The following is a 27,694-nucleotide window of genomic DNA, read 5'->3' on the forward strand; positions in this document are numbered from 1 at the left end:
ACATCAACAGGTAGAAAACTAGATGACACTGAGACAGTAAGAATACAGAAAAGAAAATGATAAAGATAAGAGAGGCATACTTATTTTGAGGACAGCATTAGATGGATTTTTCTAGCCAAGTTTAACTCTACTTCGTAAATGGCAACGCTCTAGCACAGCCTTCCCTGACGTAGTCATTTGCTGTCACATCACCCTGTTTATCTGATTGTAATTTGTCACTACTGGCATTTTTTGTTGATTTATTCATTTCTTTTCTGTTTTTCCACTCTGATCTAAAACATGAATGTCCTGCAAATAGAAGCCCTATATAACTTCTTCAGCACTTTTCCCGCCAGTGCTTAAAAGGATGCCTTTTTATTGTAGGTGCTCAAAATTATTAGTTGAATAGGTGAAACTGAGACTATTAATAAACATTGTTTTAAAATCACTAGCAAAGGTAAGTAAGTAAAATTACCTATTCTTAGGCTACTTTTCTTTTTCTTTTTTCTTTTTGAGACAGTCTCATTGTGTTGCCCAGGCAGGCTTCGGTGAGCAGCACAATCCTGGCTCACTGCATCTTCTGGCTCCCAGGCTCAGGTGATTCTCCTGTCTTGGCCTCCCAAGTATTAGGGACAACAGGCGCTCACCACCACGCCAAGCTAATTTTTGTATTTTTAGTAAAGATGGGGTTTCACCATGTTGGCCAGGCTGGTCTCAGAATCCTGGCCTCAAGTGATCTGTCCACCATGGCCTCCCAAAGTGCTGATTAGAGGAATGAGCCAGTGCACCTGGTCCTTTAGGATATCTTTCATAGGCAGATGTCTTGTCAAAATAGAGAGCATTTTGAAGACAATTAAAAGATAAGATTCTGCCTTTTCAAATAATGATACAAGCAAGAACTTATTTCATTATTAAATGATTTTTTCAAAATATATTTAGAAAATGTAAGCCGATTTAGCATTTACTAAAAATAATGCATTTCTTTTGTGACAACAGCATAATCAATGTTCAATATTTGAATTTTGCTTTTCTCTGTGTATTAGTTTAAATTTATCCTTTAGATATGACATAAGCCTAGTGATTCCCAAAAAGGAGAGGAAATAGAGGTTTAGAGGAGTTTATGAGTGTTCATTGAAGTGTATTTAGAAGTAGGAAAGAAGAATCGAACTGAAGATATATCAAATACAGACGGCAGTTTGAATCGTGTGGTTTTTTTTAACTTTTAAGTTCAGGGATACATTTTATTTTAAGTTCATTGATAAACCTGTATCATGGGGTTTATTGTACAGATTATTTTTTCACCCAGGTATTAAGCCTAGTAGTAACAGTTAGTGATTTTTCCAGATCCACTCCCTCCTCCCATCCTTTACTCTCTGGTGGGCCCCAGTTTCTGTTGTTCCCCTTGAAGTATCCACGCATTCTCATTATTTAGCTCCTACTTATAAGTGAGAATATGTGGTATTTGGTTGTCCATTCCTGCCTTGCTTTGCTAAAGATAATGGCCTCTGCCTCCATCCGTGGTCCTACACAGAACATGATCTCATTCTTTCTTTATGGCTGCACTGTATTCCATGGTACATATGTACCACTAAATGTCCATTGATGGGGGTTTAAGTTGATTCCATGTCATTTCTGTTGTGAATAGTGGTGCATGTGTCTTTGTGACAGAATAATTCACATTCCTTTGGGTATATGCCCAGTACTGGGATTGCTACATCAAATGGTGTTTCCATTTTTAGGTCTTAGAGGAATCATCACACTGTTTTCCACAGTGGCTGAACTAATTTACATTCCCTCAAACGGTGTTTAAGCATTCTTTTTCTCCACAACCTCCCCAGCACCTGTTATTTTTTAACTTTTTGATTATAGCTATTCTGACTGGTGTGAAATGGAATCTCATTGTGATTTTAACATGCGTTTCTCCAAGGATCAGTGACGTTGAACTGTTTTTCATTTGTTTGTTGACCACACGTGTGTCTTCTTTTAAAAGGTGTCTGTTCTTATCCCTTGCCCACTTTTTTAACGGGCTTGTTTGAAAACTGGCGTAAGACCAAGATGCCTTCTCTCACCACTCCTATTCAACACACTACTGGAAATCCTGGCCAGAGCAATCAGGCAGGAGAAGGAAATAAAGGGCAACCAAACGGGAAGAGAGGAAGCCAGACGATCTCTGCCTGCATAGGGTGTGAGCCTATAATGAGAAGACCTCATAGTCTTGGCCCAAAAGCTCCTGAAGCTGATAAGCAACTTCAGCAAAGTCTCAGGACACAAAATCAATGTACAAAAATCTCTTACATTTTTATACTCCAACAACGATCAAGCTGAGAGCCAAGTCAGGAACACAATTCCATTCACAATTGCCATAAAGAGAATAAAACACTGAGGAACAAGGCTAACCAGGGAGGTGAAAGATCTCTACAAAGAGAACTATAAAACACTGCTCAAAGAAGTCAGAGAGGACACAGATGAAGGGAAAAACATTTCATGTTCATGGATAGACAGAATCAATATTATTAAAATGGCCATACCAGCCAAAGCAATTTATAGATTCAATACCATTCCTATCAAACTACCAATGACATTTCTCACAGAACTAGGAATAGCTACTTTAAAATTCATATGGAACCAGAAGAGAGCCCAAATAGCCAAGGCAATTCTAAGCAAAAAGAACAAAGCTGGAGGCATCATGCTACCTGACCTTATACCACAGGGCTACAGTAACCGAACAGCATGGTACTGGTTCAAAATCAGACACATAGACAACGGAACAGAATGGAGAGCCCAGAAATAAGGCTGCACACCTACAACCATCTGATCTCTGATGAACCTAACAAAAACAAGCAATGGTGGAAAAGGCTACTTATTCAATAAATCATGCTGGGATAGCTGGCTAGCTGTAGGCAGAAGACTGAAACTTATCCATTTCCTTGTGCTATGTACAAAAATTAATCCTATAGCCGTTAAACTCTTACACGTAAAACCCAAAACTATAAAACCCTGGAAGACAACCTAGGAAATATTATCCTGGATATAAAAATGGGCAAAGATTTCATGATGAAGACGCCAACAGCAATTGCAACAAAAGCAAAAATTGACAAATGGGGTCTAACGAAATGAAAGAGCTTCTGCACAGCAAAAAAAACTATCAACAGTATCAACAGACAATCTAGAGACGTGGGGGAAATTTTGTGAACTGTGCGTCTGACAAAGTTCTAATATTCAGAATCTACAAGGAATTTACTTGACAAATTTGAATTTTATGAGATAATTATAGTCAATTAAAGGACAGTCGAACATTTATCTTAAATTAAAGAATTTGAAGCATTATATTAACAAACACCAAATGCTTCTAGCTTCAACAGGTAGTCAAAATTTCAGTAGTTCACAGACCACACCCACTTATGCAGAGCAAAGTGGCATGATCAGATTTTTTTTTTCAAACTGATAGAAATGTTTTGCCAATATGAAAAGTTGAAGAACTGTCAAGCTGGTGTGTGTCACAGATTGGTGACCGTAAATGAGCAGCCTGTCTTGGTTGCCTGGGACAGACATAATTTACATCTATTGTCCCAGTGTCATGGTTAATTGGATCCTCTTTCATTATCAACATGACTCAGTTTGCTAAATTATACCTCACCCCAGCCATAGACGGTGTGGTGGCCCTCCTAATTATGGTGAGGTCCCTCTTGGTGGAAGTTACAGTGACAGCAAATGCCCAGGGAGAGCTTCAAGCAAAAAGAAAGACTGCTTAGTGGTTGCTCCTGTTGATCTTTCTCTCCTTGGGATATAGCAAAGCCTCTGGTATTTTTACAAGATGAAGGCAAATGCTCATAAAAAGGTCAATATTGTAGTTCATGAAGCCACATAAGACAGTTGGCATTTAGGGAAATTGTTTCTGGGTTGCTTTCTCAGCTCTGGTGGGAGCCTAAAAGACTGCCAGTGTATTTTGGCAGCCATACTCCACAGACCTGCTCACAGGCCAACATATTCAAAAGCTCCAGAAAAAAAAAAAAAAAAAAGGCCACTTTCCTCTCTCCATCACATACCACACTTCTGGGATTCTGAAATATCTTACTGAGCACTTCATTCAATCTAAATTTAAATAGAACTTTTCACCACCTCCCAAGAGAGAAACAACAATGAACTAGATGAGAAGGAGAGGAACTGGAAGAAGGTAATGCTCCATATCATTTGGTTAATCTATTCTTGTTTATTAATTTATTACATGGAACAGTAAGTTTAATGGCTTTAACTTTGAAGTGGAAAAGAAGCCCCTGCAGTATACTTCCAAAAAATGCAATAATGACTTTAGGAAGATCTAGGACAAGGATTGCATATAATATTTTAAGCTATTTTTCAAGGCCTGCTTTAACCTTAGCCTTCAGATTTATCATTTTACATTAGCCAAAATAAACTGCTACCATAAGAAACCATGTATTATTAAAATCAGAACAGTTTCCTATATTTATTAGTTTAGTCATAAAATTGCTATTAGAAATAGCATACAGATGAGTTTGATATCCATAAAATCATTGAAACATAACGTGACATTTACTACCTGTAGTGCATAATTATACTCACATACTCTAGATGCATTTATTTCTGTCACTGAATCATTATTTTCAGCAAGTTGTGCTGCATTTTCAGAAGTCGAATTTTAATTTCCTCTTATCTTTTATAGTTGTAGTCTTGGAAAGGTATAATTTCAAGAGAGGTTCTTTCGGGGAAAAAAGCCTTCTTAGGGTACACATCATTTTTTACTATTTTGATTTTTTAGTAATTTTACCTCTTTTGTCTTTGTTTATACTATGAAATCTATCAAGCTGCACACAGTGGTTAATCATAAATAATTGATCTGTTGATGTATCTTGTAGTCATCCTGACTTTTAAAATAAATGTTATAAATCTCAAAGTCACGTGCAATGAAAACACACTTAAAATACTCCTTAATGAAATTACTCTGTCTCTTGTGTTTTCTTCTTTTACCTGCTCACTTTTCCTTTGTACCTCCATTTCTTTTACTCAACAATTCATATGAAGAAAGGTTTTTGGTATTTGTTTTTTGGTAAAATGCAGTAGTGGAACCTGAGGAGCTGAATTTAGCGATACAGATGCAAACTGTGCCATCCGAAGATTACAATGAAAGTGAAACGTCCTGAAAGAATCAGAACGGCATCAGTACTAGAAGTAAATGAAAAGTGAAGACCTATTTGAATTGTCTTATTTCATTTGATTGTGTTCTTCCTGAGTCACAAAAAGATGTTACAACTATTTTTCTTAATCTGATGGGCCAAAAGATTCTAGTAAGTATTTTGAAGATTTTTTGGGGTGTGTGTATATATGTGTGTGAGTTTTCTTGATCTTTGACATATATTAAATACATCATTTTCTCTGATTTAAGAATATTTGTTTGAAACCTCAGGTTAAAATAATTTGACTAATGACTTAAAATAAAGGAACTTGAAAGATGCCTTTGTGCTCTACCAAATTAAAGTTTTACGGTATTCTGCACTGTGCTTGAACAGCACTGGGACACATATCCAAATGAAATATTGTATTAGATTGCTAAATGATTTGCCCTTATGGAAAGAGCCATCCTCCAGTGCAAAAGTATGTGCTCAAATTTTTAAGGATTTGTGAATGAGTTAAAGCTGTGCTAATTGCCCTTTGAAGCATTAGGAGTCTCTGCTCCTCTATGAATGGCTTCTATTAGAACTCCAGCAAAATCCTGCTTGGACCATCCCTGGGAGGACCTTGAAATTTGATGGCTAATAAAATGAAATGTATGCCTCTGCAGGGACTCAACAAGGATTTATGGAATGCTTACTGTGCACTAGACACTGGGGTTCCATCATGATTAGAACTTGGTTTCTACATAAAGAAGCCTGGACAGATCATTTGAACTGAGATATTTTAAGAAAGGAGTATACTGTATCAGCAAGGCTTGAAAGCCTAGCCTGCCACGGTAAGAGCCATTTAGCCCAACCTGACATTTTACATGAGGTTAGGAGATCCTCACCTAAAGGGTGAACAATAGAGATACTTTTCTCTGCTTCCTCTGTGCACATCTAATTTCAAAACTGTTTAAAACAGCTCTGTGCTGTGCCATCTTCCTGACTAAAAGCTTTATTGTGATTGATATGTTATGGCACAACCAAAGCTTTTTGTCTTCTTCAGAACTCTTTATCTCTCCCAGAGATTAAATGAGTGTTTTCATGTAACTTTCGCTGTAAGTGTGTGAAGGGATTTCAAAATGTTTGTTATCTGTGATAGTATAACTAGTAGTCCACTGTATGGGGATGGGGCAGTGAGGGATATGTATATATGGCTGAAGAAAAGGTCTCTCTCTCTCTCTCTCATTGTGGAAAGGAGATAGAGGTGATCTTGAGGTCTGTAATCATTGTTGATGCAAGGTGAAGGTTGTTCTAATTTCAGATTACATAGTTTTTGAATCTTTCAAATGGTGGTAACACCTTATCGTCCCTGATAGAGTAGGATATTTCTAATCAAGTATTGTTACCGCCATTATAACTTAAAGTCAATCTTGAAAATAATACCATGCCACAATGATCTGTTGTTCCATGCCACTTAGAAATATGAACCAGCAGAGTCTTTTTATTTTTAATCAATTGAAATTTTACTTTGAGGAAGGGAAGAGATTTTTCAGTGCACACAAAGCATGTTCAGCAAAACAGAAATGCTTTTAGAGAAGACTCAAAGGGTTATTTCTCATTATTTTTGGCATCCGTCTTTCCATAGAAACAAGTCACAAGCATATCTACAGTTGATCAGTTGACAGATCAGCAATTCTATTAAGATGAAAACTAACCTTGGACATGTTTAGAAGGAAAAGGGTGTCCTTTGATTTATTATGCCATTTTATGCTTGTGCCATTATTTCCCTTTCAGCTATTCAGGCTATGTTAAGTGGAAACATCCAGCATTTTTAATAAAGTGCTTCATTCAAACCAAATATTAACCAGAAGCATTTTAGAAGAGTCTTCTGATTAAAGTAAATGAAATAAAGATCACCCAGTTCTGTTCAATAATAGAGAGTAAGGCATAATGAACAGAATACTGCAACATTCTTGCGATGACAAACTATGCTGTCACTTCTTTTTAGTGCCAGCTGAGGTCTGGATGTTTTCCTTCGGAATTATAAGGACATTTCCTTTTTAGTAGTTGGCAATGCATGCTAGTTATTGTGCATCTTGGTAAGAGTTATTGAATGACATGTGGTTCATTTGTATATTTAGGTAGAGTCATTTTGAAAATAAATGTTTTTCCTTAAAGTCAGGATTAATAGCTATTTTATATATTGAGATGTATGGTTTAGTCCAAAGTTAAATGTTCAGATTTTTTTTTTTTAGTTTAAAAGTAGCCGCATCCATTTCTCTCTTTGTTGCATCTTTGACATTCTATAATCTACTATCCTCACCACACTCTTTTACAGCCTCTAAATTACTAGTCCTAAATTCTGCAGAATTTATATTTTACTAAAGAAATACGTAAGATACAAGGAAAGAGCTTCTCAGGGAAGAAGAAATAAAAGTTGAAAATAACAACATACTTCTAAATACACTTTGACACAAAGTACTCTTAAAATTACAATAATTTTCCATTGAACTTTAATTTTAGATATTCTGCTGCCAATTCATGACATTAAAAATTATAACTAAATTTCTTAGTGTCTACTTCGTAACTAATATAGTAAAGGTGGTTTTTTTTGTAATAAAGTGGTTGTTTCAAAATTCATTAGCATCTTTAAAAATTAAAGCTTCTCATTATGTTTAATAGTCTTAAGAGCTATTAAGAAAAATCGGTTTTAGAAATAATCTTACTGGGAGAATTCAGAAAACATATGGAGAATTATAATGGATAACAAACTAACAAGTGTTAACGTTGTGCTTTCATCAGAAGTCTAATGACAATAAATGAAAAATTAAGCCTCCTGATGTATTTATTCACTTACTTGACAAAAGCTTATTGAGCACCTGCCATATTTCTGATACTGTTCTAGGCTACAGGTACACAAAAGTGACCAAAACTAACAGAACAGGTCATCATCAGCTTTCAATGTGGCTGACGATACCTGAAGAAAGAAACATCAGTGTCAACTCTACTATAATCCCCGAGAGGATAATAAGATGAGGTGCTGAGATAATGGTTGAGTACCATGAGTTCCTAACTGACCGCCAGGAGGTGTATGGTTCTACCAACTGAATAAAATCACTGGCCATCCTATTAGTTATGTCTTTGCTTAACCTAAGGTAGGAAAGGTAAAGAACTTTGCCATCAAATTAATACAAGAGAATCCCTATTGCTTGAATTCTTAACTCCTTTTGGACTACGAATATATTTTATTTCATGTGATATTGTGGTTTACATATTTTAAATGAAGTATTATTCATAATATCTTACATAAAGATCAATGATTTAAAGGTTTGCATCCCTGGAATTGTTAAATTTTAATCTGATGATGTTGCTAAAACCCACAGGGGTGGTAATGTTGCTGAAACGGAATTCATTCTTTCCCTTGAAGGTAGTGCATAAAGAGGTAAGGCCAAAATACTAAACGAAAATTAAGATGGTAATAAAAGATTGCTATAAATCTTGCATTTTTATTAAAGTTTAGTTTTAATTAATTAGCATCTTGGAAATCAAAACAAGAAAGATAATTTTTAAAGTATTCCAATTTTCAATAAATAAAAAGAAAATATTGCTAAGATTCCTAGGATATATTGACCAATACTATTGGTTAATGTAACTGAAGGTGGTTAGAAAATTGCAGGACCAATGACGGTAAACTAAAATCCGAGCTTTAGTTCATCCATAGCTGAAAATATTTTTCTCTGTGTTCTGCAAAGCATAAAGCTAGGGAAGTAAATAATTCTGTGAAATTTGTGATTAAAATGAACTTCTATTAAAATAAAAAACAAAAGGCACTTGATAAGATAGAATGACCAACTCCATGATGTTCCCTCCACATTTATCTATATTTATATCAACGATATCTTTCTATATAACTATATCTATATGACTAATTAGCTGGCTGTCATCTATCTATATTTAATGTCTATATTCGTATCCATAGTATAAATAATTTTTAAGCTATATATGTATGTGTAAATACACAAGTATGATTTTTGGTATAATTAACTGTATGTAGGTATATGTATATACACATACTGTTTTGATGTAACAAATGTTATAGCATTTTATATTTTTAATTTATTTACATTTACTACCATAGCAAAAATGGGACCAATATAAGATCTAATTTGCATATAACTATAATTAGCAATTAACTTCTCTACATGCATTTATTTTTATTAGCATCTCTCAAAATCAGTAAGTTAATGTGCATTAGTTTCAGAAAGCAAAAGCGATTAAAAATAGAAAAAAACTGGAGAGCCAAATGAAACGTGGTAGGAAAATAAGTTCATTACAGTTTAAAATGTTAAATACTGCTAATAAATTTTTCTAATGTTAGAACAGTAGAGATATAGATATAAAATTATTTTCCTAATTCATAAATTCCATCAAATATGAAATTCAGAAACATAATTTAAAAATCACCTTCTATCAGACAAATCCTTAATACCTGTGAAAGGAATGTGGAGTAATGCAAGCACCAATTGCTCCCCTATGTAATTGTTGATAGTCTCCTAAAACTCTCATTTTTTAGCTTTTTAAACTTGTTCCTCTTTCTTTTATTAAATACCACCCTGTAGTGGCATTTTCCGCTTGATAGAAAAATAATCTGATACAAGCAGAATTGTGACGGAATGTCATACGTTGAGAAATGAGGTGACAAATGAGAAAGGGCTGAGACACTTAGAAAGTGTCTTGCACACAGCCATGGGGACAAGCATTAAATTAAAGAAGTGAGTGGCTGGTGGAAATAGGTCAAAACAGGCCAGCAAAGCATAGTTGTTAAATGACAAAATGACCAGAAGATGTGTTTACGTTACTGGTATGTAAACTACTTACTATCAGAGGCTTGATATTGGTGACCTTCAAATTAAGTGCCTTAATTTTGTCAGATGCTTTGGTTTTATGTTATTTACTTCTGCTTAATTTCAGAATGGTGTTATTTATAAAAACCTTGATTTAAGTTGTCTTAATTTTAAAATGCTACTCAAAGTAATTATATAGATACAGTGCCAACTCAAAGATATATTGTATTTTTCATAACAATTAGTAAATTTTTAAAAATCAGTTGTGTATAAAATTTAAACCTCTGAAAATGTAACTACAAGAGATTCCATCAAATTAAACACTTTTCTAATTCAAACAATAGGGTAATATGAAATATTATATAGATAGTGTATAGCCATCACGGTCTAAGTGTAAATTAGTGTTACATATAGACTTTGTGATCACGTTATGCTATACAAAATGACAAATTATGGGGTGAAATTAAAGTGCTGTTTTTTTTTCTAGATGAAATAACTTCTCTGGAAGAATATTTCAGAATACAACATATGTTTTATATCTTTAGAGGTAATAATTTTGATATCACTAAGCTCCAAGTATAATGGAAGCAATGAAAAAGTTGCTATATAAAGAAGGTTAAGCAAACTACGCCTGCTCAAATATGGTTGTGTCTTTATTTGAATGCAACATTAATTTTTTTTAATTGCATTTTAGGTTTGGGGGTACATGTGCAGAACATGCAAGATAGTTGCATAGGTACACACATGGCAATGTGTTTTGCTGCCCTCCTTCCCTTCACCCACATTTGGCATTTCTCCCCAGGCTATCCCTCCCTAGCTCCCCCCGCTGCTGTCCCTCCCCTATTCCCCCCAATAGATCCCAGTGTTTAGTACTCCCCTCCCTGTGTCCATGTGTTCTCATTTTTCATCACCCGCCTATGAGTGAGAATATGCGGTATTTCATTTTCTGTTCTTGTGTCAGTTTGCTGAGAATGATGTTCTCCAGATTCATCAGTGTCCCTACAAACGACACAAACTCATCATTTTTGATTGCTGCATAATATTCCATGGAGTATATGTGCCACATTTTCCCAGTCCAGTCTATCATCGATGGGCATTTGGCTTGGTTCCAGGTCTTTGCTATTGTAAACAGTGCTGCAATGAACATTCGTGTGCATGTGCCCTTATAGTAGAACGATTTATAGTCCTTTGGATATATACCAAGTAATGGGATTGCTGGGTCAAACGGAATTTCTATTTCTAAGGCCTTGAGGAATCGCCACACTGTCTTCCACAATGGTTGAACTAATTTACACTCCCACCAACAGTGTAAAAGTGTTCCTTTTTCTCCACATCCTCTCCAGCATCTGTTGTCTCCAGATTTTTTAATGATCACCCTTCTAACTGGTGTGAGATGGGATCTCAATGTGGTTTTGATTTGCATCTCTCTGATGACCAGTGACGATGAGCATTTTTTCATGTTTGTTGGCCTCATGTATGTCTTCTTTTGTAAAGTGTCTGCAACATTAATTTTTATAAACTTTCTTCCTTCCCTCCCCACATTCCTACTGATTTCCTATACCTGGGCTAGTATATCTAATAAAATACCTGTCCTTAGGTATTTTTCATACATGTGGAAAAGGATACCCAAGGACTTGTAATTTTTTTGTGATTCCATGATTTATGTTCTCAGTGGATAGAAATGAGTGTTGGTTCCGTTGGAATACAGAAGTCTTATCACAGAGCTGGCTCCAATTGTCTTATTACCCAATCCTTACATGAATATATTTCCCCAGCCACTGGGGAAGTTTATGTTTCTCCAGGAATAAATATATTACTACCATAGTGACTCGCTCCGGCTAGGTATAATTTTCCAAAATATGCAAGAAACTAACAAATAAAACTATTGCAAATATCTTTCCAATTTTATAGCATGTAAAGAGACAACTTCATTTTTTCTCCTTGTATGTGATCAAAAATTTGACATGTTCTTACACATCTATCCACATTAGAAAATTCTCTTTAAAATGCTGTCACACATTCTGCCACAGACATGAAGGAATTTGTGGATTTTCTCTTATTGCTATCACCTCTTCTCCAAGCCCTGCATATTCCCTGAAGGATTTTAGTTGTACATTAAAAATAAGACAATCAAAATTCTCATCTCCCTGACTTTGTTTTTCCTACACATAACATGAGTTAATGCTTCTGGTAATTTAATTGGTATTAGTTACCTTGTTTCCTCAGTATCAGTTCCAATTTTTAAGGAATACTCTTTTCAATGAGTGAATTAATGATCCTAAAGTATATCAGGCAAATCTACAATAATTTTTTTCCATTCCTAAGAATCGTTATAATTTCTCAAGATACTAAGCATCTATGATGGTTACTCAAACCCACGTCTCTAGCCTGTTGTTTAGATATAGTTAAGTTCTGTAAATTTACCTGATGTTCTATAAGCCCGTGCACTCATTCACTGAAGCATTCAAATTCCAACAATTAATCTCTCCTGTGCTTTAACTGAGGTGTCAGAGCAGTTTCTATAAATTCAATCTGAAAGACAGAAAACATTCTCATAAGTCCTAGGACTGCCTTTACTGCTAGGTATTGTAGAGCACTATGGACTTGGAGTTCCCTTTATTGGAGGGTGTTTAACCATGATTTCAATTTCTGTAATACATGCTTGATTATTTACGTTACCTATTCATTTTTGAGTATGAGTAGGCAGTTACTATCTTTTGAATGATTTCATTTAAATTGTTGAATTTATGAGCAGGAGGTAGATTATAATATTATTCCTTTATTAGTTTGTAAATGTGTCTGTGTCTATAGTGATGTTCTTTCTTTCATTCCTGATATTGGCAATTTGTATATTCATTAATTCTTTCTTTCTCTCATTGGCTGGTCATTCTGGTAGACGTTTGTTAGTTATATGGCTCTTTTCAAATAATCAGCTTTAGATTTCATTGATTTTTCACTATTCTGTTTCAATTTTTAATTTAACCAATTTCTGCACTTAAATTTGTGTTTTTAATTTTTGTCTTTCAACCTTAGAAGACATTATCTTTTAAAAAACATTTATTGGAGGTATAATTGACATTTTAGAAAGCTGTACATATTTAACGTGTATAACATGTTTGGAGATAAGCATATATTCATGAACCTATCATTACAATTTATACCATAAACATACCCATCATTTCCAAAGTTTCTTCTCACCTTCTTTATTTATTATTATTTTTGGTAATAAGAACACTTAACATAAGCTCTTCCCTCTGAGCACATTTTTAGATCTATAATACAGTATCGTTAAAGATAGGTACTCCGCTGTACAGCAGATCTCTAGGACTTATTCATCCAGCCTAACTAAAACTTTGTAACCTCTGATGAATACCTCTCTGTTCTTCCTTTCTTCCAGTGCCTGGAAACTACCACTGTACTCTCTCTGTGAGATTGACTGTTTCGGATTCCTCATATAATGGTACCATGTAATATTTGTCCTTTAGTGTCTGGCTTATTTCACTTAGCATATTGTCTTCCAGGCTCATCCATTTTGTCTCAAATGGCAGTATTTCATTCTTTTTAAATGCTCAATAATATTCCATTACATGTTTCTGTAAAAAAATTTAAATCCATTCATCCGTCAATGGACTTTTGCGTTACTTCCATGTCTTGACAAATGCAAATAATGCTGCAATAAACACGGGACTGCAGATGGCTATTTGAGATCCTGATTTCAATTCATTTGGACAAATACCCATAAGTAGGATTTCTGGATTAGATAGAAATTCTACTTTTCACTTTTTGAAGAAACTTCATACTGTTTTCCAATAGCAGGCATGCCATTTTGCATTCTTGCCAGCAGTATACAAGTATTCTCCTTTATCCACATCCTGCTCAACAATTGTTATGTTGTTTTCATTTTAATAATAGCCATCCTAAATAGAATGAGGTAATATTTTATTGTGTTTTTTATTTGTATTTCCCTGATGTTTAGTGATGTTGAGTGCATATTCATATATCTGTCTGCCACTTGTATGCCTTCTTTGGAAAAATACCTTTTCAGTTCTGTTGCTCATTTCTTAATTTCTTAATTGGCTCATTTGGTTTTTTGCTACTGTTTTGCAGAAATTCCTCATTTTTGTATTTTGGAAATTAGTCCTTTAGCAGATTTATAGTTTGCAAATATTTTCTTCCATTTCGTAGGTTGCTTTTTCATTTTACTGTTTTTGTTTGTTTGGCTGTGCAGAAGCATATTACTCTAATTTAGTCTAACTTGTCTGCTTTTATTTTAGTTTCCTGTGCTTTTGGTGTCATATCAAAAAAACCACTGGCAAGAACAAGGTCAAGAATCTTTTTCTATATTTTATTCTAGGAGTTTTATGGCTTCATGTCTTATATTTAAATTTTAATCCCTTTTGAATTAAGTTTTGTCTATGGTATCAGATAAGGCTCTAAATCAAACTAAATTACTAAAACCATACCTTTTACTGAGGATGAATCAAAAAGAAATGAAAAGACTGAACTGACCAATAACAACTAAGGTGACTGAATCAGTAATGAAAAGCTCTCAACAAAGAGAAGCCCAGGACCTGATGATATCACAGGTGAATTCTACCACATATTTAAAGAAGAATTAATACCAATCCTTCTTAAGCTCTTCCAAAAAATAAGGGATGAGGAAATATTTTCACACTTTTCGTATGACACCAACATCACCAGAATAGCAAAACAAGACATAGATACTTTGAGAAAGGAAAACTCCAGGTCACTATTACTAATTAACATTGGTATACAATTCCTCCACAAAATATAAGCAAATTGAATTTAACAGCACATCAAAAGGACCATACACCACGACCAAGTGGGATTTATTCTGGGGATGCAATAATGCTTCAATATATGTAAGTTCAGTCTAAGTGATATACCACATTAGCAGAATGAAGGAAAAAAATCACATGATCATCTTCATAGATGCAGATAAAACATTTGATAAAATGTAACCCCCTTTCATTATAAAAACCTTCCACAGAGTAAGTATAGAAGGAACCTACTTCAATGTAATAAAAGACATATATGATAAGCCCATAGCTAACACCATATTTAATGGTGAAAAACCGTAAGATTTTCCTGTAAGATTTGGAACAAGGCAAGAGTGTGTTCCTTGCTGTTTCTATTCAGTATAATATTGGAAGTTCTAGCCCGATAAATTGGGCAATGAAAGGCATCCAAATCAGAAGTACAAATTAAATTATCTCTGCTTATAGAGGACATAATCTTATATGTAGGAAACCCTAGAGACCTCACCCCCTACCACCACAAAACACCATTAGAACTAAAATATGAACTCAGTAAATTTACTGGATATAAAATCAACATACAAAAATCAGTTGCATTTCTATACACGAACAATGAACTATTCAAAAAAATTGAATGAAACAATTTTATTTACAATAACATCAATGATAATTAAATACTTAAAATACACAATCGAGGTAAAAGACATGTACACTGAAATCTGTAAGACACCAATGAAAAAAATCAAAACAGATACAAATAAGTGGAAAGACATCTCATGTTTAGGTATTGGAAGGATAAATATTGTTAAAATGTCTGTACTACACAAAGAGATCTACAAGTTCAATAAAATTCCTATCAAAAATTAGTGGTGTTCAGCAGAGAAAGAGAAAAAAATTCTAAAATTCATATGGAGCAACAAAAGACCAGGAACAGCCAAAGAAATTTTACTATTATTAGTAGTATTTTTTTTGAGACAGAGTCTTCCTCTGTCTCCCAGGCTGGAGCGTAGTGGTGCAATCTCAGCTCACTGCAACGTCCTCCTCCTGGTTCAAGCGATTCTCCTGCCTCAGCATCCCTCAGTCTCCCTGAGCCTCCCAAGTAGCTGGGATTACAGGCTTGTGCCACCATGCCTGGCTAAATTTTGTATTTTTAGTAGACGTGGGGCTTCACTATGTTGGCCAGGCTGGTGACAAACTCCTGACCTCAAGTGATCCACCGCCTCAGCCTCCCAAAGTGCTAGGATTACAGGCATGAGCCACCACAATTTTGAGGAAGAATAAAGTGGAAGCATCACACACTTCCTGACTTCATTTACAAAACTACAACAATCAAATCTGTATCTTACTAAAGGCAGGGCTATAGACCAGTAGAACAGAATAAAGAGCCAAAATAAACCAGAGAATAAACAATGAACGGTCTTCAACAAGAGTTTCAAGAATACACACTGGGAAAGGACAGTCTTCAATCAATCATGCTGGGAAAGCAGACATCCCACATGCAAAAGAATGAAATTGCTCTTATTTCCATGTTATTGACTGATTTTAGTTTAATTTGCTCCAATTTTTCCAGTTTTCTAAAGGAGAAGATCAGGCTTCTGGTTAAATATCTTTATTTCTAATATAATCAATTAATTACATAAATTTCCTACTTAATACTGTTCAACTCTACCTGTCCAATTCTGAGATATTTAAAATTCCATTCAGTCAACGGTTTTAATTTTCTTTGGGCCTTCTCTTTTGATTGACTTCTTTGACTTAATATTTGAGTCCTTTCAGATAGCTTCATGTTAATAATTTTTGGTTAAATTTTGTCATGGTCATAAAACATGCATCATATGATAAACTTTTAAATGTGTTAAAATTTGTTGTAATGTTCAGAATATGGCATATCTTAGTGAAAGCTCCATGGGCACTTGTACATTGTATTTCTGTTATTTTTGAGTGAAGAGCTATTCTCTAAATGCCAATTAAGGTCACATCGGTCGATGGTGCTGTTCAGGTCTTCTAAATCCTTACTGATATCTGTTTACTTGTGCTAAACCATTTACTGAGAGAGGATTGGTGAAGTCTCTAGCTGAAAATATGAATTTATTTATTTTCCCTTATAGTCCTCTCACTGAGAATATGAATTCTTAGTTTCATATGTAATTTGCATATAATAATTCATAGTTAAATATTAGCTTCAATGTTTTAAAGTTCTGATATTAGTGAATACACATTTATAATTAATATTCCTTCTTGAAAGATGGATCCATTATTATCTAAACCCTCCCTTTTCTTTGGTAATATTCTCACTCTGAAGTGTACTTTGTCTTACAGAAAAACAGCTACTCCAATTTACTTTTGAATAGTGTTTGCATAGCATCCTTTTTTCTATCCTTTCGTTTTAACCTATCCATGTCTTCGTATTGAAATGGCATCTTAGCTCAAGCTGCTATAACAGAATACCATAGTTGGGTGGCTTAAACAACAGACATTTATTTCTGACAGTTCTGGAGGTTGGGAGGTCCAAGATGAATGTGCTGTCAGATTTGGTTCTTGGTAGCCCACACTCAGCCTTTACCAACTTTTAACAATTTTAACTGAATTCTTTTTTTAGGTATATCCAACTGAATTTGTCTCAGTTAAGAAAGTGCCTGCTTGCTATCTGTCTCTTTTCTCAGGGACTTGTTTTTTTCTTAGATTTGAGATTTGTTTATTGATCTCTTATAGGTTTCAAAAAGTTGTGAATTTGCAGATTTTCTGGTGTTTCTTGTTGTAAGTGTTTGCTCTTTCCGGGTTTCTACATCCCAAGTAGAACCATGAAATACACCAGCTTTCTTCTATTTAGTCACAAAAATATTTTAATATGCTTCTGTAAGAATAGTATTTATCAAGCATTCATTCATTCAACAAATTCTAATGAGCACTTTATCTGTGAGGTACTATTTAGAAGGCTGAAGTAAACGAAAGAGACAAATATCGATAGGATCTTATAGCTGGCTTGCTTTATAGGGGAAGGAGGGCAAAAATATCAATATGTACATAAATTTTATGCTATTTTGAAGGTTGTTAAATGCTACTGGAAAAAGAAAGGAAAAAAAAAGGGGATCAGTTGTGCCATTAGGGAATGACTTTATTTTAAATAAGGTGGTCAAGAAAAGTTTCATTGAGAAGATATAATTTGATCAGAGACTTGAATAAGATGAGGTTCACCCTGTGGAGAAACAGCATTTCCAGGAGATAACAGTAAGTACAAGAGGCGCCTAGACAGGGACAAGCTTGGTATTGAGACAGCAAGAAGACCAGTGTGGCTGCTGTATCATGGCCAAAGGAATGAGTAATCGGATCTGATGTTAGACAGGTGGGAAATGGGCAAATAGATCCTGGAAGGTCTGGTATGTTATTGTACTACCTTTGGCTTTTATTCAGAGGGACAAGTGGAAATTTGGTAGGATGCTCAGTAGAGGGATAACATGATCTTACTTTCGTTTTTAAAAGTGTCACTCCAGCCACTGTGTTGAGAATAGTCTGGGGTATTAAGCATGAATGGCATAATCAAATTGTCATGCCATTTAATAAGGGGTGACCTTTAAAGAAGATTTCTCCTTTGAGTCCAATTCAGAGTTCTTTCTCCCTTCCAGTAAAATTGTATTTAATTGTCAAAAATGAAGCATGACTTTATTCTATAATTAATGGGACTTAAAATGCTAAACTGCAAATCATAATGGCTTAAAATATACACCAGTAAAATTTGAAAAATATTCTGATGTATTTCATAGAATCAGTTTTTTGCCTTTCATTGCATACATTGGAAATGTCCTGAAAGCAATGTATACTACATTTATATTATTTCCATCCTTCTCAAATTTTGTTAACTTGTATTTCCTACATTTCTCATTCATACGGATACTTAAGGTTAATATTCTGAAGTTTATAGAAAAGGGAATAACAAACATGAGTTTTTAATCTCAACATTCTGCCACCCATTTATCCACAGCAGCCCTCAAAGTAGACTCACAGTGTATACAGTTTACCATAACTGAAATTTCCCATTAAGTTTATTTGCACAGTTTGCCTGATGGCACACCTAGCACAAAGTTGTTCTCACTGTGCTTTCTGTAGAACAGACCGACAGTGTTAGCTACTAATATTTTGAAAATAATACTGATAAACCGTATGCATATGTTTCTGTTAGTGTACTCTCATGTGTTCTGTAGTAACATTTTTAAAGAAAATCTCACATTAATAACTAATCACATTTTTTCCATAATTTAAACATTAAATTCAATTCAGGTTGAATTATATTAATATACTTATTTTTATTTTTTGCTGACAGCCTATCACTCCTGTCCACTAATAAAACCCCCCAAAATTCAGATGTGGTAGACAGATACTTCACTTCTAAATGCCAAATGGAAAAATAGTGCCTAGGATAATAGGCTCCTAATTTGGCTGTCATTGTTGCATGGCTGAATGAACTGTGATAACATCGTATTTGAACTATCTTCTTAGCTCCTGGTTATACAACCGTTTCCTTGATTTTTATCTAGATAATTTGCAAATGCCTCACATTCAACAGGTCTCTAACTCAAACCATTTCTGACCATTTCAAATGCGGTTTGTTTTATTGCACTGCCATCCATTTGGCTCTTCAGATTCCTGGGGAATATTTTTGACTCATTTTTTCCTTTAACTCATACACATAACCATTCACTAAATGACATCACTTCTGCATTTTGACTATTCAGACATGTTTTACTCTTGCATCTCTGCCACCGCCACTTCAGTTGAAGCCATTATCTCTTACTTGGCTGAATGCAATGGCCTTCCTTTCCAAACATCTGCCCCAGCTACGCTCTGATTCATTCTCTGAGATAGCACTCAGAAATCCAATCTCAGCTCACTTCCTTCTTAAAATACTTTTGGTGGATGCCATTGCTCTTAAGACAAGGACAACATTTCAAAATAAGGTCTATAAAGTCCTGACCTATACTCTCACCTAAACATCACATGACATATTCTGCTTCAGTTTTTATCTTTCAGTCTTATGTTCCTCTATCCACTCCCGAGATGGACCCTGAATCTTCCCCGTTTGAAGTTTTTTGTTAGTTCCTAGAATGAGCTCACACTTCCCTGATTCTGCCCTCCTCCCCACTTCACTCCGACTTTTCCCCCAACCTGCCTTTATGATCTGAGTTATATTCATTTTTCTAATCACAGCTTAAGCGTCTTGGTTTTGCTTGTGTGGGGGGGATTTTTTTAATTTTTGTTTTGCTTTATAAGCCATTTGTTTTTCCTCCACTCACTTCCAGAGTAGTATTTTCCTTTGCCACACTCTTTACATTTATTTATTTATTTATGAGAAGGAGTGGTCTCACTCTGTCACCCAGGCTGGAGTGCAGTGGCACAGTCTCAGCTCACTGTAACCTCTGCCTCCTGGGTTCAAGAGATTCTCCTGCCTCAGCTTCCCAAGGAGCCAGGATTACAGGCATGCGACACCACGCCTGGCTAATATTTTTGTATTTTTAGTAGAGACAGGGTTTCACCATATTGGTCAGGCTGGTCTTGAACTCCTGACCTCAAATGACCCACCTGCCTTGGCCTCCCAAAGTGCTTTACTTTTAATTATTACATTTTTTATTATATATCTTTCTCCAACATACTGCCAGCACAATGAGGTTATGAACAATGTCTGTACTGTTCAGTGATTTATCCCAGCTCTTAGCACACTGTTTGGGACACAGTGTTCAACCAGTAAATATTAGTTAAATGAATGAATTGTTAAATTGCAAATGAACTTTTGAAATGCAACAAAATTTTTATCAAGTAAACTGTGAATAGAGTTTCAGAGTAATTCTAAATATTATGCTATTTTAATCATACATTTTTACAATAATTTTGAGCTTCATTTTTGTAGAATTGGTATTTTATGGAATTTATAGTTTATAAAAATGACTAGCTATAATATTACAATAACATAATTAGCATTATATTTAAAAGCTATTGGAACTAATCTCGAATTATATACCATTTGTTTTTGAGGAAAAAAATGTAATACAATATATCCCTGGCAAGCATCCAATTTGTAATTAGAAAATATTATTCTTGTTTCCTTCCCTGTGTCCATGTGTTCTCATTGTTGAACTCCCATTTATAAGTGAGAATGTGAAGTGTTTGTTTTTCTGTTCCTGTGTTAGTTTGCTGAGGATGATGACTTCCAGCTTCATCAGGGGAACTACACATACTGGGCCTGTTGGGGGTTGGGGGGCAAGGGGAAGGAGAGCATTCAGACAAATACCTAATGCATGCAGGGCCTAAAACCGAGATGACAGTTGATAGGTGCAGCAAACGACCATGGCACGTGTAGACCTATATAGCAAACCTCCACATTCTGCATATGTATCCTGGAACTCAACATAAAATAAAAAAAAAAAATGTTATTTTTTGTATATAAGAATATCTCTAAGGACCTCTTAATGGCCTCTTTTTTTTTTTTTTTTTACAGATTTTGATGTTTTTAAAATTGTTTAAAAGTTTTTTTTCTTAACGTTTGATATTTGACAGTTATTTCAGTCTAGTTATTGAAACTTCTAGTGCATGGTCTTGGGTTTCTATTTATAATATAAGGTATTAGGTAAAAACACATAAATAGTGGAAGAGAAAAACTGAATAAACAAAAAATTTGCCAAAAATAATGGCAAATGAGCATACCCTAAGTAACTTTTTAAACGATTTTATACTTATACACAGCAAACACTACTATATATATGTCTGTATCATAAACGAGATTTATAGTATGCATTTACATTATTTTCTTTTTGTTAAGATGTCACTGGGTTTTGTAATGTGGAACATACCTAAGTTCTATTATCATTAATATGTGCATAGTACATACCTTTATCTGACACTATTCATCGCATTCTAATTAATCATCATGAAACCAACTATCCTTTTTCAGATATTAACCAATAGCTCTTGGCAGTATTAAATTATCTTTCAAAAACATTTCATTCCTTGGCACTAATAATTCAGTGCAAATGAAATTGCAGAATAACAGCCAGACCATATTAAATAATATTCTTCAATATTTTCATCTCATGCATGAAACTTTCATTCCGCATTTGAAATCTGTGTTTTCTTTTCAAAGTCATTTGCAGCGTTGTAATAAGTAGCAAAAGACCATTCATAAAGTATAATATGAGCTTCAGTTGAAGCTGAAAAATGTCACAGAACTTTTTGTTCTTTGTAAGGGAAAGATTGAGTGGATTGGTCGCTGTGAACAAAAAGGAAAATGTGGGACATGATTATTTGTTTAGTAATATTTAATCTTATTTTAATCTCTCTCTTTTCTCTATTATACTTGATAAAACATCAATGATCTAATTTTCTAGAATAATTTGCAATTTATACCTGTACTCATCACAGCACATCAGCAGAAAAATGGCACTGTGGTTTGAAAGTTTATGTTCCCTCCTCTCCAAATTCATTTTGAAATCCCAACCTCCAAGGTGATGGTATTTAGAAGTGGGACCTTTGGGAGGTAATTAGATCATGAGGGAAGAGCCCTCATGAATCAGATTAATGCTCTTGCAGGCCCGGGGGAGCTTATTTGCTCCTTCTACCTAACATTTGCAGACACAGCTGGGAGGTGCCATCCATGAACCAGCAAACAAGCTCTCACCAGAAATCAAATATCCCTTGATATTGGACTTCCCAGCCTTCAGAACTGTAAGAAATAAATTTCTGCTGCTTACCAGCTACCCAATCTACAGCATTTTGTCATAGCAGACCAAAGTAGGACAAATGGAAAGAAAAAATAGTCTTTCAAGATCCATGTACATGATTATTTTATAAATTTATGGTCTTTTTGATAAGTCAAAATTGGTATGGCTAGGTGAGAATCTCCATGTCCATTTAGTGACATTCTATGTGATACTAAAGCCTAAATCATCAAGGCAATTGGCCATGAATCCGACTGTGGTTCTCATCCACCTTCAAACCCAACAACCACTGCCATGATCTAGGAACTCCTGATTTACATCCTTCAACTATGGGATAGCATAGAAAACATGAAGGAGCACTTCAGTGATTCTACCTTTTACCACAGAAATTCAAGGACACCTGCTCCTATTTATATTTTTAACAGACAGTATCGTTTGTTGTTACTGCTATTTTAATAGTCACTGATGACATTGTTGAGTGCTTAGTTCCTATTATAAATAGCTGAACTTAACAAACATATAAGTACGAATGAGGTAATACTAACATCTCCAACTAAATCATAACACTTTAAAGTCCCATCCTTTGCAAATGGGACCTCAGATCCCCCACCCTACCCTCTTTAGATGCTCTCCTTTTTCTTCCCTAAGGGAAAATCATAAAATAAAATCATCATTTTTTGGATATGTTTTTCTCTTTGTGTGAACTATGTCATGTAACAGTATCTTTTACATCCTGGAATGTGATGTAATTCTCATATCTTTTTACAGTCTGGAATATGTGACAAGAAGTGTTAGTGAAATGTTAACCAGATAAAATAATATCAATGGTCTATAATGTTCTATATCAGGACAGCATGTGAAAAGAATCATCTTACATAAAAATAAGAGAAATATTTGTAAATTTTAGGTAAGGGGTGTGTGTGTGTGTGTGTGTGTGTGTGTGTGTGTGTATCATGGCAAAATCAACTTAGAAAATTTTGTGTCTGGGCATGGTGACTCACACTTGTAATCTCAGCACTTTGGGAGTCCAACGTAGGTAGATCACCTGAGGTCAGGAGTTCAAGACCAGCCTGACCAACACAGTGAAACCCCATCTCTACTAAAAATAAATATAAAAAAGCTAGCTGAGGGTGGGGGGTGCCTGTAATCTCAGCTACTTGGGAGGCTGAGGCAGGAGAATTGCTTGAACCTTGGAAGTGGATGTTGCAGTGAACCAAGATATTGCCACTGCACTCCAGCCTGGGTGACAGAGCTAGACTCCCATCTCAAAAAACAAAACAAAAAATTGTGCTGATTTAATTATGTGTATTGAAAATGTTTTGTGTTCTAAAGTTCTTCTTGGAGAAAGAATAAAGGCATACAAAGAAGAGTCATCATCAAGTGGATAATGATAGAGGAATTGTCTAAAGAATATTATTCTCAGTCACTACCATAAAGCATCGATATGTTCCCTAAATATATTTAGCTTTAGGTCTTCTCAGTACCAGCATCGAAGCAGAAGTTAAACATCCCAGGTAAAGCAGAACCTGATGGGTCAGTGGGCCTAGCTAGTGACAAATGCTGTTGTAAAACTGAGTGGTAACAAGTGACATCTAACCCTGTTCTAGGTGCTTTTCCAATATAGAAGCTGGGATTTAGCAATAAGAATTTATGCACGAAGAATCAGTCTGGATAAGAGTGCTCACTCTGCCTCTGTTTCTTTCCTTAAAATACAAACCCTATGTGGCATCACATAGAAATTACCCTACTTTTGAACTGAGGTATGGTGAAGGAAATGCTACATCATTTTGTTTAATTTAACAACATATCCCCAAATAAACTGGCTTTAAGAGGCTGAGTGTTACAAAATGTTAATTTAAGTGATGCAAATGTCTATTATTTCTGCATTGGAAACTATAAAAGGTGGGAGTGTGGGAGTCGGGGTGGGGGTTGAAAAATTATTGCTGGACACAATGCACACTATTTGAGTGATGGGTACACTAAAAACCCAGGCTCTTCCACTAGCCAGTATAAGCATGTAAGAAACCTGCATTTGTACCCCGTACATATATAAAAACAACAAAAGTAAATCGACCAAATGTGTTTAGTTTATGATGACTACGATAAGTTTCTGCCTATTTATGCTTTTAAGAATGAGGATTAAACCCTGAGCTAGCTACTCTAGATTAGGAAGATCCAAGGAAATTCTGCTAAAAGTTAGAGACTGTAGGTAAAGGCCACACTTTTCAAAGAAACCAAAATTAGTACAGAAAACTTAGGACATGGGTGTATGTTATGCATAAAGTCTTACTGTGTTATGCAATTTGATATCTTTTTGGGGGGGGGAGTCTCGCTCTGTTGTCCAGGCTGGAGAGCAGTGGCATCTGGACTCACTGCCACCTCCGCCTCATGGGTTCAAGCGATTCTCCTGCCTCTGCCTCCCAAGTAGCTGGAACTGCAAGTGCATGCCACCACATCCAGCTAATTTTTTGTATTTTTAGTAGAGACAAGGTTTCACCATGTTGGCCAGGATGGTCTTGATCTCTTGACCTTGTGATCCTCCTGCCTCAACCTCCCAAAGTGCTGGGATTACAGACGTGAGTCACCGCACCCAGCCTGGATATCATTTTTGAGAACAGACCTCTGAAACCATAGAATTGATCACAAAGGTTTAACATGAATAAGACCTATGGAGAAGAATGCCACAATGTGTACAGTCACTGGACCACAGAATTTGCAATTTTTTAAGAATGATTAACAGTCGGTAATGCCTATGTACTCTAGAGAAGAACTGACACTCAGGGGCAGCGTTTCCTACACTGACTTCGATGGGTCACAGCAGAAAACATCTCCCAATGTTGGTGCATTTCTCATAGTCAAGGTATTTCATGTTTAAACAACACTGTGAAAGGTGGCATTGTTGGCGTCACTGTAGGTACAGTGGATGCCCTCACACCTTAACTTTATGCATCCCATCTAACTTGTGTGACCAGTGTTGCAAGGAAGAAGTGACTATGCCAGTGCAAAGACTAAACTTACAAAGTTTGTATTTTCTACTTGTACTCCTTGCAACTCTGTCATTGTCAGGAAAAAACTGCTCCAACTAGCTCACATATTCAAGGAGAGTGAGTAAAAGACACATGATCTACAGATCTGCTGTGAGAAGTAGGGCTGTCCCAACTTCTGTCTCTTGAAGTGGAAACATTTAGCAGAGCCCAGCCTAGATCAGCCAAATCCCAGCTCATCTGCAGACTTGTGAATCACAATAAATTAGCATTGTTTGAAGCCACTGGGTTTTAGTGTGATTTGTAATGTAGCAATAAATTATGGATACAGTAATCAATAACAACCCAGTACAGACTGAACTTTGCCTGGATCACTATTTTCTCTCCTCTTTACCCCCTGCAGTGTCAGATGAAAGAGAGATCCATACCTCCTTCTCCTTCTTCAGCATCTTCTGCCTCAGCTCAGCACCTCCTCCAAGTAACTACTGAAAAAAAAACAACACAGTTTCAGAAAACTGAGTAGAAGTGCATAGCACAGAACCATCAAATTCCATGTTTGGAACAAGAAACATAAATTCTAAAAGATGCTATTTCTGCAGAGAAGTGTCTCATTAAAAACAAGAACCATAATAAAATGCATAACCAACAGAATATTTGGGACATTATTTAAGAACAATATTTGCATTGAATTTATAGGTTTCTTCTAGGTTTTCCTTCTAAATAAGAAGTATATATTTGTCTTACATGCGTAGAATTAAATGGTTCATTTAAGAAATTTCTCTAGGCAGAAGAAAACTAATGCAAAAAATAACTCAAGTCCTTGCCACTGAGAAGACAGAAACTTTTGTATTTCAAAATGTCTTTTGGAATCTCAGTTCAGACAATATGATACATAAAAAAATAAAAAATCATAAAATAAGATTTCTATATACGTATGTGTATATATAGTCATATATTTAACTTTTCCCACTTAATGTATTTTGAATGTTTCTTCTCAACATTCAAATTTTATATAGCACAATATTAATTGCTGCATAATATATCATCAAATCAGTGTGCTATAATGTATTTAACCTGTTCTCTATTTCTTTAAAGTTGTTTCCAGATTGTTCCTGTTATAAACAAAGTTGCAAGAAACATTCTCATATTTATATTTGTTACGGTTTCTCTGATTACTTCATGCTAAATCTTAGAATTTGAATTATGTGGTCAATGCACCAAAATTAAAAATGCACTAAACCTGAAAATGCCTAGGATAATACCTAGAAAAAATAGTGCCCCATAGATATTTGTACCATGAATAAATAAAACACAAAATTATAGTTCCAGTAGCTTATAAGGTAAAGTTTATTTTCTACTTCAGGTGATATTCAAATCATTCTTAGTCATTTTGAGTTCTGTTTATGTGAATGAACTGATCATTGCCCTTCTCTGAGAATTTTGACTGAATTTGAAAATCTCCCTGGGGTCTTTTCAGTAAAATTCAAACTGATGTCAAATCTCTTTGGGGTTCTTTCTACCAAATACTGTTTGGAAAGAAGCTTCAAAATGATTTTTTAAAATCCTAGATCCAAACTAATCTTACAATGAATATCAACCTGTTGTGGTGGCTCATGCCTGTAATCCCACCACTTTGGGAGACTGAGGCGGGTGGATCACCTGAGGTTGCGAGATCGAGACCAGCCTGGCCAACATGGTGAAACCTCGGCTACTAAAAATACAGAATAGGCCAGGTGTAGTGGCACTTGCCTATAGTCCTAGCTATTTGGGAGGCTGAGGCAGGTGAATCACTTGAACCCAGAAGGTGGAGGTTTCAGTGCTGTTGTACTCCAGCCTGGGTGACAAGAATGAAACTCTGTCTCAAAAAAAAAATAGAATATCTAGAGTAACGTTTAGTGGATTCACAAAACAACCAAATTTGTGGGAATATATGTGTATTTTTCCAAACTCTGAGGAAAATCCAGTAATTAATGCTATAATGTTTGAAAGGGCCTAGTAACTTGCTTTCAACTAGATTCTTAATAGGGTTTTCTTTGGTTACCCCAAAATACTTACCTTTTTTTGAATCAATATGTAGTCTGTACCTTACATTTTTAAATAGGTATACATATCTCTGCATTGTGTACTATGTTTCCATCTTGTCTCTTTAGGAGATTCTAAGATCAGGAAGTATATCTAAGTCACCTCCACTAGCTGTAACTCTACCTTGTCCAGTGCAAGACAAGTATGTGAAATATTATAATTTGGAACTAATTATTGAAGCTATGAATTGAAGTTTATTTTCAGAATAAA

General features: G+C 35.2%; 1 protein-coding gene across 30 annotated transcripts in view; it reads right to left on the reverse strand.

The window, feature by feature from the left end:
- Positions 1 to 27,694, reverse strand: part of LOC144580163 (uncharacterized) — a 341,993-nt gene that overhangs the window by 42,026 nt on the left and 272,273 nt on the right. For 23 of the 30 annotated variants that reach the window (XR_013529236.1, XR_013529231.1, XR_013529228.1 and 20 more), the window contains 3 exons: positions 25,831 to 25,887; positions 20,996 to 21,107; positions 12,362 to 12,469 (listed from right to left, as the gene is read on the reverse strand). The gene's annotated coding sequence lies outside the window, so the exon portion shown is untranslated. The remainder of the gene's footprint in view (positions 1 to 12,361; positions 12,470 to 20,995; positions 21,108 to 25,830; positions 25,888 to 27,694) is intronic. The other 7 variants (XR_013529227.1, XR_013529224.1, XR_013529226.1 and 4 more) reach the window with 3 other exon arrangements.

The sequence above is a fragment of the Callithrix jacchus genome, chromosome 18, assembly GCF_049354715.1.
Source record: "Callithrix jacchus isolate 240 chromosome 18, calJac240_pri, whole genome shotgun sequence".
NCBI classification, from domain to species: Eukaryota; Metazoa; Chordata; class Mammalia; order Primates; family Cebidae; genus Callithrix; species Callithrix jacchus.